At 35.5% G+C, this 13,067-nt stretch overlaps 1 protein-coding gene across 1 annotated transcript in view; it reads left to right on the forward strand.

Moving 5' to 3' along the window:
• Nucleotides 1–13,067, forward strand: part of iglon5 (IgLON family member 5) — a 165,945-nt gene that overhangs the window by 17,968 nt on the left and 134,910 nt on the right. The window lies entirely within an intron of this gene.

The following is a 13,067-nucleotide window of genomic DNA, read 5'->3' on the forward strand; positions in this document are numbered from 1 at the left end:
TTCCTTCTAAACATGACTAGTTGAATACTGAGGATATGTGAAGGAGTCTTTAGCAGCGGCGGCTCGACCGTGCAAATGCATATCACCCGCCTGCCACCAATTTTCCTCCATTTTCAATTTGAATATCATTAACCAAAAAGTCCATTTTTGAGCGTTTTAATTAATATCTTAATGAATTCTGTCGCATTATGTCCTGTTTGGGTGAGCGAGATATTCATGGTTAATGAAATTGACTTTCATTTCCGAATGAATCCGCTCATGCAGTTCCGCCTTTGCTTTTCCTGCACAGCATTTGGAGAGCTGCCTGCAAAGAAAACTTTAATTCATTGTTTAAATAGAACCATCCAATTAGTTAGTCATTTTGCGCTTTATTTCTGCCATTTGCATAATCAAATAAGGTCATTTAATGATTGTAGTCGTATTAATCCTGTATTTATTAGAAGTAAAGCGCAAGCTTATTTACAAGGTGATAAAAGGAGTTCCTCTTACATTTAATACTGCTTAAAACACATGATTAGTGTGAATGTGTGTGTGTAAAATATACAGCAGTGTGGATAGTTTGCTCTTTGATTGCATATGCATGCAAGAAGCTAAAATTTTGTTTGCATTTTTAAATAAACCAATGCATTTTTTATCTTCATTTGCATCTGTTCACAACTTTGTGGTTGGTAACATTTTGTAATGATTTTGAAAGAAGTCTATCACGCTCAGAGAGGCTATAAAAAGTATAGTAAAAAAACTAATATTTTTAATTATGTTTTATTATTTAAAATAACCATTTTCTGTTTAAATAAATTGTTAAAGTGTAATATATTCCTGTGTTCAAAGCTGTATTTTCAGCACCATTCCTCCAGTCTTCAGAGTCACATGATCCTTCATAAATCATTCTAATATACCGATTTCTGCTCAAGAAACATTTCTGATAATTAGCAATGTTGCTGCTGATGTTTTGAAGAATATAAATTCAAAAGAACAACATTCATTTCAATTTGAAATATATTGCAACATTATAAATGACTTTACCGTCACTTTTGATCAGTTTAATGCATCCTTAATGAATAGAAGTCATTTTTGCTGCCCCAAACTTTTGAATGGTAATGGATCTAGTCTATTCAAATTCAGACAAAAAGCCTCCGACTTTCTGGTTGTCAGACTTTGTGTAATGTTCATATGTCAACATAATGACCTCCATCTGTGGTTTCTCTGAGGAAATGCGATCTGAAATACCTCGAGCTGATTAGAAATAATTTGTGGCTCAGAAAGTTGAGAAACGCTGAAGAATCATTTCTTTGCAGATGCCCCTCTCTCTGATTTTTTTTCTTTAATGCAATGACTTTTTTAGATACGACTTAACTGTCCAAAAGTTTCCAAATACTTTGCATTGTGTATCTTGACACAGCTACGCTATACAGCTGTGCAAACTGCATTTGAAACACTTTCTAAGTTTATCATTAAAAATATATAATATTAAATAACATGATTTAAGTCTGAATCCTTTGCACGCTGTGACAGGCGATTGACACAGATTGGCTGCATGCCGCCAGTGTTTCTCACCTCTCTTTTGCACAAAGTTCAACAACTTTCCTCAACTTTTTTGAGGTGTGCATCACATTTTCAATTGACAAGGCTGTTGCTAGATTTCAGAACTGACACAGAAACTGCTAATCAGCCAAGCGGACGTTGTTATCGATGACAATAATCGTAAAAATCGGTGATTTATTGGCCTGGCTTATGTATGGGTCTGCCACTAGAAGAAATATTTCATTACCCCACATTGAGTAAACTATCCTGATGTTTGACAGGTTCTTACACTAACATAGAGCGTGCAAAAGCCACAATAACCAGCAGTGACATTCGCTCTCGCATGACCTTTGCATGGGCCACATGCATTCAAATCCATTAGCCAATAATGAGAACTTCACAAAGGCCAATTAGCTGCTTAATGTTGGGAAAAACTGTCATGATGCAGTTGAGATTTTGCTGACAAGTCAATGATTCAACAGATACGAACCGTTTTTCTATATCCACACGAATAATTCTATTTTTCACGAGATTTATGGTTCATTCGAAACATTTCTATTTCACCTGTCCAGTGTCCATCTGAACTCTCGATGGATATCGATCTGTTTACCCCAGATCTCTTAATACAGACATGGGCGATGTGAAACCGATATATATGTGTCGATTCTATCAAGTAGACCTGAAAGATAGAGGCTGAGATCCATCTCGCTTAGCCAACATTGACTAAATGACATTATGATACTCTCTGTGCAGTAAAAATAGAGATTCGATCCATACCGTCTCGGACTGAACAAACACAGCCCTGTTTCACACAGCCTACATCTTGCCATGCATGAGTGTTGAGCATTTCAGACAGAAAACAGAGTGATTTCTTTGGGATAATTCACTTCAAATGAGTTGTCTTGCGCTTAAACTGTTGAAATCATCTGGATTCAGTCAGATATAGTGAATTAAAAGTGCCATTTGTACCCGTCAATGAGTGTTTAACTTGTGTCAAGCCTGACTGAAGGTTTGCTTTTGTTTCAACTTTGTTGCTTTACAAAAACCAAATTTAAGATTTTTATGTGAATGCATTGAAGAAACACTGTAGGGTTTTAAAACGGAAGTTCAATTTCATTGTTTTTTTTATCCTTATATAATTCCATAGCTTGTTTTATCCTGTGAAATGCACAAAAAAAATGATATTTTGGAGAATGTTTTAACTGTTTTTTTATTTTTTTATCATGCATTTATAGTCAAAGGGGTCCAAAACATCACTGGATTCCTTTGACCTTCACTGTATGGAGAAAAATATTGAAAATGTTTCAAACTATGAAAGAAAAATAAGAAAAGCTTTTCCCTTTTGATCACTCTTCTTCCTTCATCTCCATTAGTTGGTTTTTAATGGTCCTGCAGTGTGACAAATGCATTTTTAAACGTGCAAAAATAATTTGGATTCAGTCAGATAATGAATAACAAATGCTGTTTACAAATGAGTGTTTAACGTGTTTCCGATCTAACAGAAAGGGTGAATAGATTGTGCTCTTACTTTATGTTGCTGTATAAAACTAACTAAATGGGTAGTTCGTTCATAACATGCTTTTTAATCTAAATTTAAGGTTAAAATTAAGTGAATACATTTGGGCAATTATATATTTTGGGGTTTTAAAATAGTTGGTCGGCCAAAAATGTACGTTGTCAGTGTTTTCTCACATTCATATTTTCTTCTGTAAAGCACACACACACAAAAAATATATATATATATTTTGAAGAAAATTTTAAGTGTTTTTGTTTATGCAGTTAGCATCAGTAAGGTTGCATTAATTGCATAATTATTTTAATAAAGAAATGCATTTCTTCACGTGCAAATATTCCACGCGGTCTCTCAATTAATATGACACAATGAAAATGACATGCATGGTACTTTTTAAAGAATGTAATAAAATATGTTTTGCATGTCACAATGTCACAATTTCATGCCAACTATCCTAATAAGTGTGCACTAATGCGTGCTGCAGCGTTATCTCTCTAAATTGCAGGAAGTATTTGTCTGCCTGGTCAAAACTGCCAAAAACTAGCTTTGCACGTGTCTAGCTTTAATACCAAGACATGTCAAGAAAAATGGATTTGTGGCATTTACTGGCTTTATTTAAACCATGCACAACAAATGCCAGGAAATCTCGCTTCAAGGCTGAGATTTCAGATGCGGCTTCAAAACTAACGCATCCCAACAGGTTGTGCATCGTTACTGTTGATGATTAATTGTGTCGTCATGATGTATAAAGTCGAAGCAGACAGTTCCTGTCATTGACTTGCTCTCAGTTTGATTTAAATCTGTACACATGCACTCTAGATTGGATCGATTCCTCTGAACGCTGTTTTATGACGATCTGCACTGCCTGGAATGGTCGATAATTTTCATAAATCATTTATGATTAATGAGTAAGATCGCGTTTAGTTTTTAGTTTTTTTCACATTTTGGGAATAAGGATGTTCATATCCATTTGCCTGAATTATTTCTAGCATGAGCCATAGTTAAAGCAATGGTAAATCATTTCTCGTTCATGTTTCACTGGCTTGTATTTGTCAAATCCAATCACCTTTATTTATATGGTTCTTTATAACATACAGATTTTTTAAATAAATGATGCAAACTTCAAATATGACAAACTGTGCAGACTTTGATCTTGGACTTTGTTCTGCCAACTGTGAGCATGGTTGCTTTTTAATGCAACAAGTGTTGCATTTTTGTGTTTTTTAATTGTATTTAATTTTAAATTTGATAATAAAATTGCTTCTCCTAGATGAAAATGAAGTAGTTTTTTCACAGCTTGTGAGTTCTCATTTATATTTGAGTATCAGCTTTGTCTTTCCATTAGGAGAAATAAGAATAGAAACAATTAAGATGACTGCTGTTGTAATACTATAAGAGTACAGAGCTATGAAATTAATGTGGAAAACAATTCAGATCATTTATAATTTTATTTGCCAAGAATTTGATGAGAAATGAATCATGGATTAGCTTATTATTAAGCATATGCATATATTTTTTCATGATCATGTTTTTTTTTTTTAAATGCACCATTCAAATTGGTTAGAATCAAAAACTGAGAACATAGTTAACAATTCTTTAACTTAAAAGTTAAACTATAGAATCTGTTAATAATGGCATTTTATCAGTTAAAAACAATAAACATGAAAATATGGCTCACATTTGAACAAGCAAAATTCAATTATTTAAAATGAGGATTGTGGATCAGCTGTATTTATTTTTTGTCCAGGTGAAGCATGACTTAAAGTCTTCATTTGCTCTCCATTCATTCTCATTACTGTCTCATTTGTATCCTGTGGTCTTTTGTGCATGACTTTCTTTCTGCTGTAGAACTCAAAATGGGTTTTTTCCCATGCAATTACAATGAATGGAGACCAGAGCTTTCAAGCCTCAAAAAGGGTGTAAAAGCACCATAAATGCAGTCCCTACGTCTGAAGTCTTCTGAAGCCATACTATAGCTTTTTGTGAGGAACAGGCCAAAGCTATTCCTTTCAATAGCACCTTAAGGCTATCTGTATGCACTGTGCTATGCATTTGATAAATTGTGTTGTAGCGTTTAAGTTCTTTGACTCTGTGCACAGTTCGAGATATTGTTGAGACGCACATGAGATTATTTGGGAGTTTTGTCGAGCTGAAGCTTCAGAGATGAAGGTGACTTCAACAAGTGTTCATTTACTCTCCATTCATTCTTATTACTCATTACTCATCATCTCATTTGTGACCTGTGAACTCTTGTGCATGACTTTCTTTCTTCTATAGAAGACAAAATGTTCTTTTTTCTATAGAATGGGTATTTTCCCCATGCAATTTCAATGAATGTAGACTAAAAAAAGGATGCAAAAGTACCATAAAAGCACCAAATGCAGTCTGAGTGTGATAGTGTAAATCTCAGAAGCCGTGCTATAGCATTTTGTGAGGAACAGATTGACGCTATTTCTTTAATAGAACAACCCTGTTGAAAAATCCAGCATATGCTGGTTTATGTATGTTTTGAAGCATGACTTCTGAACATGAGCTGGTTTAAGATGGTCATGTGCTGGTCCTAAGTTAGTCCTGAGCAGGAACTAGTTGCTTAGGACCAATTAAGGACCAGCACATGACCAGTTTTTCAACAGGGAATACAATTGATCAGCTCTTTTGTATTAGATCCTTGACTCTCAGAACAGATTAAGACATTATTGAAATCTCTTTGAGATGTGATTACTAAAGTAGTTGTCCAGATGAAGCTTCTGAGAAAGGGATTACAGCAAGTGTTCATTTGCTATTCATTGAATCTGATTATGGTTATATTTTGTGTTCCCTGAACTCTTGTGCATGACTTTCTTTCTCCTGTAGAGCCCAAAATGGTCATTTTTCCCCATTGAGTTACAATGAATGTAGACCAGAGCTTTCAAGTCTAAGAAAGGATGCAAAAGCACCATAAATGTGACCCTGGACCACAAAACCTGTCATGAGGGTTAAGCTGAAAGCTGAATAAACAAGCTTTCCATTGATGTTTGTTAGTTAGGATAGAACGATAATTGGCTGAGATACAACTATAAATTTGGAAATTGGGGGTGCAAAAAAGATAAAAATATTAAGAAATTGCCTTTAAAGTCGTCTAAATTCAATGCATATTACACAAAAAAGTTAAGTTTTGATATATTTACATTAAAAAATATCTTCATGGAATATGATCTTTACTTAATATCCTAATGATTTTTGGCATAAAATAAAAATCTATCATTTTGACCCATACAATGTTTTTTTTTGGGTCACAAATGCAGTCCATACGTGACATACTGCAAGTCACCTACAGCTACAGTACAGCTTTTTGTGAGGAATTAACTGACAGCATTGCTTTAATAAAACCTAAAGCTATTTGTGTTAAACATTTGACCGATTGCATTGTATAAGTTTGAGATCTTTGAGCATAGTTTGAGATATTGTTGAATTATCCCGTGAAACTCTGGATGAGACACATATGAGATTACTACACTGTTTTGTCCAGGTGAAGCTGTAGGAAGTCTTCATTTGCTCTCCATTCATTCTCATTACTGTCTCATTTGTTTGCTTTGGAATCTTGTGCACGACTTTCTTTCTTCTATAGAACCCAAACGTTTTTTTTTGTCTTCTATAGAATTTGAACCAATTTCCCCCATGCAATCACAGTGAATGGAGACCAGAGCTTTAAAGCCTCAAAATAGATAGATGAATGCAATCCATACTTTATCATACTGCAAGTCTTCCAAAACTACACAATAGCTTATTGTGAGGAATAGGGTGAGGCTATTTGTTTAATGGCACCTAAAGGCTATTTATATGCCTCATGTTCTACATTTGATCAATTGTGTTGTATTAGTCGTATCTGAAATGGAACATGTGGTTCTTTAGCACCGTATGTCCAGTAAAGCGGCTTTAGTTTCATTGCCGTTGCAGTAGCAGTGAGATAAGCACCGATGGGCTCTCTAAGTGGATCACAGGAGTGATGATGGTGGTTACTCAGTCGAGTTAGTGTCAAACCCCTCCCGCTCTTAATGCACACGCTTACGCCGGCTGTTTGTTGCACCGACGGCTTTAATCACGACGGCATCAGAGGTTTAATCCTGGACGCTCTCATTACACCGGAGTCAAAGCACTTTCACACTCCAGTTAGTGTCATATTCCAGCGGTGCCGGTGTTGTGTAATGCACTCAAGGAGCGCTAATGTCATGCCTCATTGCGGGGCTGCCGCGTGTTTATTAAATTGCGAGGTTGCATCCGTTGGCCTGAGCTGTTTTGATGGTCCTCTGTTGGGTGATGTGTGTGTGTTTGTGTGGTTCTTCGGGTAAACATGGCGCCTCTGGTTGCTTTCGCAGACTGTCTGTCTCCCACCTGCTTACCCACACAACTTCCAACAGCGCGCAAATGCAATCAAATGCATTTAGTGCACTCACTGTGCATCCTAACACGCTCAATGTTGAAGAAAGATTTTGTCCTTGTAGACTGTGATTGTGTTTTAAACTACATCATAGTCTGTCATTTCATATACTGATTTGAGTGTAATTGTGAACTACTGAAGTTGCAGTGATTATTGCCTGAATATGTCCATTATGTAAACACTATTTACAAGAGTGAGTAATATGTTACTTGTTAAATTTTATTTTTGATCGCTTGAATAAAAATATATTATTATTATTATTATTATTATTGAACAAATTGATGAGTTTATGAGCTAAATAAATGCCTTTACAATAAAAATAAAATATTTTTTTTGTATGGTAAGCGATAATTATTTTAATGTTAATTTAAAAACCATTCCAATATTAAAATGCAATATATGCAATATTATATTAAAATATAATATTTGTATAATATTTTATCTACATAAATAAAAATAATAATAAAAATATTAATAAATAATACAAATTTATTAAAATATTTTGTATTCAATAAAAATATGAAAATGTTAAATTTAATGCATTTAATAACACTTTACACACACAAATATTTGTGTGTGTGTGTATGAAGTGTTTTTTGATTTCTTGCCCTAAAAAGGACCTAAAGGGTTAATGCATAAACTATGATGAAATCATGACATTAAGCATGAATAATCATTTAAAAATGTTGACAGCCCTAATAAAAATTTAATTCGTAATTTCTCTTTTCTTTCCAAGTACTCCCAGATGGGAACCGCTGTTTTAGCTCATGGTGAAACGCAGAGCGCGACAAGATTTTTTTTTTTCAGCCCACGCAGAGATCTATGTTTGAAAAAGTGCTTCTTTTTATGCTGGATGTTATGCCAGCAGTACTTGAACCGCCAACTGTTATTTTACCCAGAAAGTTGGCAAAAAGGACTGAATCTGTAATAAAGAAGCACCAGGCAGCGCAGCGAGAAATATGATGTATAATATAGCGGAAGGAAGGATTCAATTCGATTTCTCTGTGGACCAACTAAACAGTAGGTAATTTGCACCATAATTTTTGTACCAGGGTTGTGTGAGAAAACACAGACGTGCTCAATTCGGACAGGATGTGTGCAACTTATTTACCTGATACATCAGGGAAAACCAGTCCCATTCAACAAGAGCTTAAATATGCAGTTTCCGGTCGTCTTTTGGGAGGGTTATAAAACCTGGGACGTTCTGGAGGAGACAAAACCTGACTTATCCTCTATCTCCCCGTGTAATACGAGTCTGTCTGTCTCTGTGAGACTCACCTTTCTCACGGAGGTTAATGGGAATGACACGAATATTAATACCACCATTATTGCTAAGCCTGTGAGATGTGTTTGAGTTTGACACGAGAGCGACTCTTGTGAAGGCAGGCAGCGAGGTCATGTCACTGACATCCACCGTCATCTCTGAGACGTGATGAACCTCCATTCCTCTCCAACTTAAGATTCACTCAGAGTCATAACACCATCTGCAAATTGCTCCTGACAAAGTCAGCACCAGTCAAAGCTGTAAAGTTCTTACATGGAAGGGAATTAATCAAGGAAACTTCAACCTGCTGGCTAATCAGTCACAATACTAGGATCCTATGCATGTTTAAAAGGAGTACTTCACCTAATAAATGACAGTTCATTCATTCATGTTGTTTAAATCCCAAATGCCTTTTATTACAGAAACAAAAGGCTCCTTATAGAACAAAAGCACTGTGATCAGACTAAAACTGACTTCATTATTAGCTGAAAATCAGTCCTCGAATCTCTTTTTGTATATGTTTCATCTGGTGAATAATCAATGATAAGACTTTCTGAATCAATGGAGGTAAATAACAACTCATTTTCATTATGTTTTTTTCACACGTGAAGCACCTTATGCTCACAAAGGCTGCATTTATTTGATCTAAAATACAATATTGTGAAATATAATTGCAATTAAAATAAATGTTTTATATTGTAAAAAGCAATTTATTACTGTAATTTAAATCTGAATATTTTGCATTATTTCTTCATTCTTCACATATTTGTCACATGATCCTCATTCTGATATGCTGATTTGCTGCTGAATAAGCATTTCTTATTATTATTCATGTTGAAAACCGTTGTTCTGCTTCATGTTTCCGTTGAAACCATGAGACAGTTTTCTTTTTAGGATCATTTGTCGAAGAGAAAGTTCAAAAGAACAGCATTTTTTAAATATATATTTTTTGCAATATTATAAATATCTTTACTTTCCCTTTTGGTCAATTTAATGTATCTTTGCTGAATAAAAGTATTAATATCTATCAAGACTGTTTCTGAACAGTAGTGCAAATATTATGATTTCAGAAGACTTGCACGAGTCATAAAGACTACTTTCACTACTTTCGTGAAACTATAATGTTGCTTAGAAAAACTGGTACTCTTCGTATGATATTGACTAACTTTCTTTTCTGTGTTATTTTTTATTCATAACTGTATGGGGTGTGTGTGTGTGTGTGTGTGTGTCACACAGAGAGAATGAGACACTCAAAGTTAATGGCGCTTAGTCTTTCACAAAACATAACTAACTGAGGGACATCATTACTGGTGTTTTTTCATTTAATTACATTTTTATATATATATTTTTTTATTTTATATTTTTATGGTGTTGTATACAATTTAAGATTTAAAAAAATATATTTTGTGTTTGTTTTTAAACCCCCCAAAAAATCAGCATACAGGACATGAGGGTGAACGAATAATGACTGAATTTTCATTTAGAAATGAACTACTTTTACTCACATTCTTGGCAGTTTCTCCCATCAAACTTGCCGCCGCAGACGTGACTCCAGCACCAGCCGGGTCGGGTCTCGTCTCCTTTGGTCTGGGTTAAAGTACCGCCCCTTCAGAAGCGCATCGCAAACCCTGCGGGACCTCGTCTGCGATTCCTTTCCTCTTTCTCTCCGCACGCCTCCAGTCGTATCACAGAACCAGCCGCTGCTTAAAAATTCATGTGTGTGGATTTTGGGTCATTAAAGAGCAATCACTTGGGTTTCTTTTATGAAATCCAATATTCATGGAAATGGATTTTTCTTGGTCTGTTTTTTTTTTTTCTTTCCTTGTCATCCTTGGCTATGTTTGCATGCATTTGTTGGGTTTGGTTAGGAATAGCATAGGTTAATGTTATCTCATGCTATGGGGCCAATTATTGCTCGAGTTGGCGGCAAAGACGGCTAATCACCTGATGCATGAAGCCTAGGGTTCACCGCCTACAGTTTAAGACGTTGTGTCCAGCGGCAAGGCACTTCTACTGTACTTATTCCTGGAAGTGTCATTCCTCTTGAATACAAATCATCAGGGTTTGTGTGAGAGTGTTAAGGTGAGCTTTGGTAGCTACTGACTTTACTAGTTAATTAGTTGGAGTAGTTATTCTAAGCCTTAGGCTGCATGTCTTTTGACCGCCCACAGTCTGTTTGCTGATCCTTTAGAACTCATTATAATATGCTTATTTTGATGCTCAAGAAATATTATTAATGTTGAAAACAGTTGTGCTGCTTTGTATATTTTGTTGTTGTTGTTGAAACCATGATATTGCACACAAACCAAGTAGTCCAAAATTGGTACATGCAATTTGTTTTCAATCCAGTTTCGTTGGAGTTTTTCAATTTATTTGTGAAATGTTCTGCGTTTTATGCCATTATTTGAAGATTTTTCCAGAACCAAAACCCAGCCCTAAATTGTGCACAAAAATTCACTTTCTATGTCAACCAGACAGTCTTTTCTGAACTAAAATAAGTTTTCGGCACAAAATAAGACCCAAACTGCTGTTTTAACCCAAGTATCATGGGATCAGTGATGCAATGTTCCTGGTAACCTTACAGAACGAAGGCGGTCAAAGGCAAAACTCTTCGTAACGGCTCCATTCTATGAAGGATTCCAAATACACTGTATCCAAATGCACAAGAATATTGACTAAAGAGTTAAAATTTCTTAAAGCCGTGCTGATAATCACAGCTCCCCTGTCTGCTATTAAACATCTTTTTTTTTCTTGTCTACTTCTTTTACTGCCAATAATTGCACTGTTGAAGTACAAATCCATATTGTTAGTTTTTGCCGCTGCTTGCGCTGGCTTATGGCTGCTTTGTGTTTTGTTGCCGTTTATGCTATAGCACAATTACATACTTCGGTGAAGCAGGGGAGGTGATCTTCTCTCAGTGAGTTTGATTATGTTTTATTACAGTCGTTTTTCATTTGTCGTCGTCCCCGACTGTATCGCTTTTTCCATCGCTGAATGGACCGGAGAGACTCTCTGAGCAGCGTCCCACACCTTCTCTGCATCGCTCTGTTTTCTATGCTCTTTTTTTGTCTGTTTTTGAACCCTGTAGATATTCTATGACCACATATCTGTTTCCTCGCATTCTGTTTCTCCCAGGCCACATTGGTCATGGTGAGGCCAAGAGAAGGCCATGCAGCGCTGCTTAGCATGGTGTTTTTGTAGTGCAAATGCAGATGTAGACGAAAGAGCTCAAAAATTGTGTGTGTGTGTGTGTGTGTGTATTATGCATGAAATGAAGAGTGTAGCCTCGCACACATGTACCAGCGAGACAGAGAGTGGTAGCCCCTCAACTGGTGGGTTACCTCCCAAAAATGGGTCGCGGGTCTTTTCTAAAGGGGTTCACGTACTGTTGAGAGCAATACAATGCTTAATGCAATAATAAAGTGTAACTAACCATATAATCGTGCATTGCTAGGATAACAAAACGAGCTAAAAATAGGACCTCTTTCAATAGGGTACAACAAAAACACCTAGACTAGCTGTGTGCCTCTTTTTGTAAGCTGCGCTCAAGCAATTTTTACCTCAAGGTGTTGACTTCAGTTTAAATTTAAAAATGGATTTTTCATTGTATTAGATAAATCAGAGCAATGCAAGAAACTTTTTTTAAAACTATACCATGCACTAAAATTTTTATGTAGTGTAAAAAAGGCTTTAGACAAATGCTTACACAAACTGATGCTGTAATGCACAGTTTCCCTGTGCATATCTGAAGTTTGATTTTAAATTGCATTCATGCTGTATTTATTTGTTCCCTTGGTTTAGTAAATCATGGCCATGTCATACTAATCAATTCCCTCAGTTTAGTAAATTTGGCCACGCCGTTAATTGTAGCTACGACTTATTAATTTGTTCCCTCGTTTTAATAAATCGTGGTCAAGTGGTACCAATTCGTTCATTCGTTTCAGTAAATTGTAGCTATGTTTTATTAATTTGTTCCCTCGTTTTAATAAATCGTGGTCAAGTGGTACCAATTCGTTCATTCGTTTCAGTAAATTGTAGCTATGTTTTATTAATTTGTTCCTTAGTTTTAGTAAATCGTGGTCAAGTGGTACCAATTCTTTCCTTTGTTTAAGTAAATTGTAGCGATGTTTTATTAATTTGTTCCTTAGTTTTAGTAAATCGTGGTCAAGTGGTACCAATTCGTTCCTTCGTTTAAGTAAATTGTAGCTATGTTTTATTAATTTGTTCCCTAGTTTTAGTAAATCGTGGTCAAGTGGTACCAATTCGTTCCTTTCGTTTAAGTAAATTGTAGCTATGTTTTATTAATTTGTTCCTTAGTTTTAGTAAATCGTGGTCTAGTGGTACCAATTCGT

Source organism: Carassius gibelio, chromosome B16 (genome assembly GCF_023724105.1).
Source record: "Carassius gibelio isolate Cgi1373 ecotype wild population from Czech Republic chromosome B16, carGib1.2-hapl.c, whole genome shotgun sequence".
Taxonomy (NCBI): Eukaryota; Metazoa; Chordata; class Actinopteri; order Cypriniformes; family Cyprinidae; genus Carassius; species Carassius gibelio.